Source organism: Carassius auratus, unplaced genomic scaffold (genome assembly GCF_003368295.1).
Source record: "Carassius auratus strain Wakin unplaced genomic scaffold, ASM336829v1 scaf_tig00020199, whole genome shotgun sequence".
In the NCBI taxonomy this organism is placed as follows: Eukaryota; Metazoa; Chordata; class Actinopteri; order Cypriniformes; family Cyprinidae; genus Carassius; species Carassius auratus.
Genome location: NW_020525010.1, coordinates 1 through 6,464, shown reverse-complemented (window position 1 = coordinate 6,464; position 6,464 = coordinate 1). Strand labels below are relative to the sequence as shown.

The following is a 6,464-nucleotide window of genomic DNA, read 5'->3' as shown; positions in this document are numbered from 1 at the left end:
TTTTTTTTTATCAAGATTTTAATGAAAAGATTCTAAAATGACTTCTCGTAGCTGTACATTAAGACTGTGAACGTGAGATGAGCTCTGTACACTGTGTTTTATTCACATGAGACAGAATTTGAGCTGCATGCTGCATGTAGCTCTGACCTGAATACAAGCTCTCTGAGGAACGTGATACCGCCGTGTTGTCCACGCAACATCTTCAAGGCTGACCAAAAACCAATTCATTTTCGTCAAGAGCAACTTGTCTTCATTCACAAGTGTGCTAAATCAATGCTCCTACTGGTGACTATGTCTACTTTCCTCCAAATTTCTCTCTAATCTTGTGCCCTTCTCTCAGTCAGAATGAAAATAAATATTAATCGGCTCATAAAAAAAGTTACTGGAATGCTAAATTAGAACGTGTATGGTGGACAGGCTAGCAATGCAATATGGTGTTTAAGTAAAAACATATGGGAAACATGCCCACCTGCTATGCACGTGCTTGTAAATCTGGCTTTGGTTTAGTTGGTTTGGGTTGGTTTGGTAACTTAAGGTCCCTGACACTTGCCAGTTACATTGACAAAAGGCAATGTTTAACAAAAACAACATATAATACTATCTGGGATATGTAAAGTTGGACAAAACTACATGTTAGCAGCAAACAAGTGTGAGTTATAATCTTTGCATTTACTCAAAGCTTCAGTAAATCTGTAAATAACTGATGAGATGTAATGTGTGAAGGACCTCAGTGAGAACTTAGAAAGTGCATTGTATAAAGCTTAAAAAGATGTGGTCTTACAGTGAAAAAATTAGGAGATTTGAGTGTTTCTAAGGAAAAACCTTTGGCTCTGTTGGGCATTTGTATATAAAACTCCCTTAGAGAGAAAAATGGAATCGACTGGCAGCCTTGAATCGCAGCGTGCAACAACACGACAGCTTTCAGTACAGAAAACACAACCTTGAATGCCTTTAACACAATTCTAAAAGGTCCCTTCCTGTATCGGCGGGCAGAGGCGTACAGACAGAGAACATTTAAAGTCGACAAACAGCCTTCAAGTGTCCGTGACAGGAAACACATGATCCAGAGCACGTGCATGCTTTGAGTGAGATAAGATTACAAAACGATGTGGGATACATCCTTTATGATGGACACTTCATGGAGAAATACATTCCTCATGTCTACGTCTTCACAGGTTTGAAAATGATCCGTCTTGTCATTTTTTTCAGTTTACCTCTCAGCTTACTACGACAGAATACATCAGACCCTGAAGACACGTCGTCTCACCCAAAGTGAAAGCTTAAAGTGTGAAAACAGGATCAAACAAATAAATACATTCATCACTGACAATAGACATTTGATAAAAAAAAAAAAAAGTGAACACTGTCAGTAAGTGTTTGCACCAAAGTAGATGGAGGAGAGGCCAGTCGGTTTTTAAGTTGCTTCTTTTATGGACAAAAAAAAAAACAAAACACAGGCAGCTCAGAATACTTACAACACAGTTTTTGAAAAACTAAAATAAACTAAGAGAGATGATGATGCAAAGAATTTTTACAAATAAAATATATATATTTATATATGCAGCAAGTTCTAAAAAGTTACTTTGAGGTAAATGTGTTTGTCGTTTTATTCATGCGTATTTACATTTTTTTTAAAGAAAAAAGAAAAGCAGCAGATTCATAAAAATAATGATGTCAACAACATGATTTTCAGAAGGGGATGTCTCGGCACGTCTTAAAGGGCCAGTCGCAGATCAATAAAAGTAGCAGCCCATCCAAATCAAAAGCATGCGGCTGCGTTCACAGGGTAAGACACACGGTTACGATTCGTTTAAACACGGAAGCAGGTCCAAACTGGCCTCTCCTCACCTGAGGTCTATGACTGTAAAGAGTTTATGTAAACAATGAGATATTATACACAAGTATCTTTAATGTCAGACAAGCTGTCAATCAATCAATCAATCATTCAAAATGTGCTTTGGTTTAGAAAATAGTCAGAAAATTTGGGTATGAGCTTTCATCTTATTAGTTTATACATTTTGCGCTTACTAGAATGCTTGTTTTTTTCAAAAAAACACTCTTGAACTTAAAAGTAAAAATCTTCCATGTACATCTCTGGATTTGTTTTATTTTTTCATTTGTTTTTTTTTTTGAAGGCGTTTTGAAATGGGAACACACTCTTAAAATCTATTTCGTAGGAAACTAGTGTTTTGCTTTTCATCAATAAAATACAGAAATTGACACAGTCTTACAAATGTAGTCGAAAGCTCCGCATTTCAAAATATGCAGAACTATCCCTGAAGCTTTGAAGTAGAAACATTATTGTCACAGTTTGAAACTTTGTGTCATCCATTTTTCCGCTCTCCCAGTTCTCTCAGCTATAGTCTCAAACGCTGGAATCAACAACAGAGCCTCGTATCACCCAAGACATAATTTTTTGATGGTTTTCAAATGAAGTGCTTGTAAATTAGCAAGATATCAAGGGGAACCTTTTCCTGGAATCCTGTTCAATATGTTTGACAACAAAAAAATATTTAAAAAGTCTCCCTGAGTTGAGGTGTGCATCAACACCAGAGCGCACTTATACTGTAACAAAACAAAATCTAACATCCAAGATGTGCACAACTTAGTAAATAAGACATTTTGGTTACTTGCATTGGGTTAAAGTTAAATATAACTGGCTATTTTGGTAAGCTTTGGTGCTATGCTGAAATCACATGAATACTGTGTGTAAATGGAACGAGTTGCACACATCTTCAGTATACAACTTTAAAAATCAATGAAAAAAAACCCCAGAAAAATTAAAGACTGACAGAATTCCAGGAAAAAGGTTATCTGTAAACACTACTCCATTAACACGTCTATAGCTGCACCCCAAAGTTCATCATTAACAAGCACAAACACAAGACTTTGGAGTAAGAACCAGAAAAAAGGAATGCCATTAAGACTTTTACATTAAGAAGGCTAAGAATTACTCATGGAATGTGATACACTGGGATTGGCGGAATAATTAATCGTAACTCAGTTATGAAATGAAGATGGCAGCAAAGAATTCAACACTGAACTATAAATACATCCATCAGCGTTTACCCAACACTGATCATGTAACATTCACCCGACACAATTACCAGCATTTTGAGTAACCTTAAATTATTTTCAACATGCTTACTTTATATAATACCTTGAATGAGTAAATGATCATGGTTTTAACTTGACACCATGTAACTTAGCATGGTTTCTGAACAATGTTTTATTTGGGACTGATGGCTAATAAGCAATCCAGTGCATCAATTCCTCCTCATTCAGTAAGCTTTCCAAGTATGTTCAACATGTAACTAAAAAACCTACGACACTTGTTATGCAGTTTTCTCTTGGTCTGAACTAAATAAATGAGTCCTTCTGAAGTTCTTCAAAGTCTCTCTGCAGACAAAGTAAGAATCCAGACTCTCCTGAAAAACTTCTGTAAACTTAAAAAAAAAAAATAGAAAGCCAGTGGCCCACCAACCACCAGAAGATTTCATTGGTTTTTAGTAAAATGTCAAGTACAAACTAACCTCCCACTACATTGCTCTTCATCAAGAACTAAAAGACAAAAGTACATCCTTACCTCCTGCAATGCAATCTAAAAACTTTGGTAGGGATATTCTACAGGAAACGTTTGTTGGTAAGCCATTCTCCCCAATATTACATTTCTCTTTGGATTTCTCTTGACATAAAACTCTCAATACCTTAAATACATGTGCCCAAAAAAACTATTCTCTACAATAATGCTTTTAAAACTTAAAACCTTTGTTGATGGGTAGGTTGCAAGTATTTTGAAAGCCTCAGCAAACTATATATACACCTATATTCAGAGACCTCCATAGCTGCAATTAATGTATTGTTCTTAATTAAGAGGTAGCAATGAGACGATACCTTATGGACTCGCCTTGTTCAGTGAAGGGAAAATACTAATAAAAAAAAACACTAGACAGATTTTCTGAAGTTCAGTATCACTAAAATGAACCCTGCCCAACCCATCACCCAAATCAACCCAACCCTCACTGATCCTAAAGAAATAAAGGAAAGAACTTCCAGTTAAATCATTCACAGAAGCATACCAATAAGTTATCTAAAGAAATCTAAAAACAAGTACCTTTAAGTTTGGCTTTTCTTTGAGAATAAAACCCTATATACTATGCGAGTAAACGACAAAAAAGACACCCATGGCCTCTCGTCACCACTTTGCATTGGCTTGCATCCAGATGTAGGAACAGGGTACATTGGAGTAAATTCATGCCAACTCCTATCACCAAATCATCAACCACAGTACAAAACTTACAAAGACCCTGTTTTTCAGCTACACCAAGAATTAAGCCAATGGATGTGAAGTGCAGAGTAGGTATACTGGGAAATGTTTGGTTGGATGCACAAAGCTTTTATGAAACACCACTTAAATGACGACAGACAAGCCATTTTGCATGTCTGACAACACGATCTTTGAGACCCTTAGGAGACACTTCAAAGAATTAGAACCTTTGTGTATAGAATAACTTGGTCAGTACAAGCTCAAACCTTGCTGAGTGTTTTACATAAAATATATCGCCAGAACTCTCGAGAGTGATAATTTATCAAGGACCAAGAATGGAAAGAAGGAATATTTCCGGGACACGCAAAACTCTTAACAATCAGACAGACCACATGGACTTGTGAAACAATGCATGGATTATAGTGGTTGAGAGTGGTCACAATATCCCAAGGAATCATACAACAGCATTAGTACCTCTGTTTTTCATTCACAGCAAAATTCATACAAAATAAAAATCATATGCCCATAAACTCATACCGATTGGTTTATTTTTTCCATTGTTGGGACTTATTGTTTGAAAGGTTCCTCCTGTAATTAACAGCAGAAGAGAACCCAGCTTTGGGTTATCGGCTCCTTGCAGTGTACTTCAAAAGGAAGATGTGTGCATTGACTCTTTTTGCTGAGGGTCTACTGTTCAAGGTGTCTTTGGCTTATGAAGGGGAGGTATGCATTCGTAGGTGGCTAATGAGGTTACGCTGCCTGGGTAAATTTACCCCCACAATAGCTGACATTCGTACGGCTTCTCACCTGAGTGAACCCGCATGTGCTCCGTGAGCCGGTACTGGCGGGTAAAGCGCATGCCGCACTCGTCGCAGGCGAATGGCTTCAGGCCCAGGTGGCTGCGCATGTGGCGGGTCATGGTGCCACGTTGGGTGAACATCTTTGCCGCAGATGTTGCAGGGGAAGGGACGGGTGAGCCAGTGGGTCTTCTCGTGTTGTCGAAGAGTGGCTGGATCTTTGTAGCTCTTGTTGCAGACCGAGCAGCTGAAGCGGCGGGACTCGGTGCCAAGGACATGGGTTACTTGTGAAGACAAGTCTTCCGCTTCTACTTCATCTTCCTTTGGATAGGAATCATCCTCCTCCTCTTTGATGTACAACTCTTCCTCTGTGTGGGTCTCCACGTGGGCATTCAGTTCCTCTGAGCTCGGAAAGCCTTTACCACAGGGGATGCAAACATAAAGGTTGTCACCAAGGGCAGGCTCAAAGCCTTCCTGTCGGAAGACGTAATTGGCGCTATTCCGTCCACCTTCACACTCGCTCTGTCCACTCTCTTCACTTTGCTCCTGTCCGTTCTCTAAACCTTCCTCATCATCTTTCCACTGGAAGGATACTTCGGAATTGCCATTCCTCCACCAGGGAGCCTCTCCCCAACTACTTTAAATCTTTTGACAACACTGTTGGGTAAAATTCCTCGTTTTGCATCTTCCCTCTTGTTGCCTTCACTCTTGGGTTGCCTTCTCTGCCGGGCGACCTGTCGGGAACTTTTACGCTTTTCAACATCCGGAGGCGGTTGGCTTTCTTCGCATTCTCCTCTGCCCTGCTCCATGGGCTCTCCAGCAGTGAGGTTCTGCGTGTTGGTGTTCTCATCAAATGAGGCACTGTTGGCTGTGGATTCTGAGGCAGACTGAGGTGATTCTTGTGGGATGCTGCTGGACTTACTTCTTCAGTGGCTGTGCTCCCCGAGGGGCTTTTCTTGGAAGGTCTAGGCCAAGTTCCTGCATGCCACAACTGCCATTGCTTCCATTCTTACTCGTTGAGGGACTGAGCGAATTTGCTGAGGTTGTACAGTGGGTGTTTCTCACAAACATCTCATCATCAGACAAGTCTTCTTTGAGTAGCTCCTCATGCCTCTTTGTCTTCTCACTGTCTTTTAACCCTGACATTTGGTTTGGAGTTACAGGTGTAGAGGACAGCCTTTGGTTCCTAGACGTTCTTCCCATTGGTAGGTGTGGTTGGTTTATTAAGAAGGGATCTCCCATTACGCTTGAGCTTCTTCTGCAGAGAGCAGCCAGGTCATGAAGTTGGAGGTAGCTTGCTGCCGTTAGAAGGGCACTAAAATTGTGGTCACTGAACTGATCAGACGATAAAAGCTTGCAGTATAAATGAAGTCCAGTACCTGCCGGAAAACTGACGGGTT

The 6,464-nt window shown here is 39.8% G+C and overlaps 1 pseudogene; it reads right to left on the bottom strand.

Moving 5' to 3' along the window:
• LOC113076366 (hypermethylated in cancer 2 protein-like) lies at positions 1-6,461 on the bottom strand (annotated as a pseudogene).
• Between the last annotated feature and the right edge of the window lie 3 nt (positions 6,462-6,464).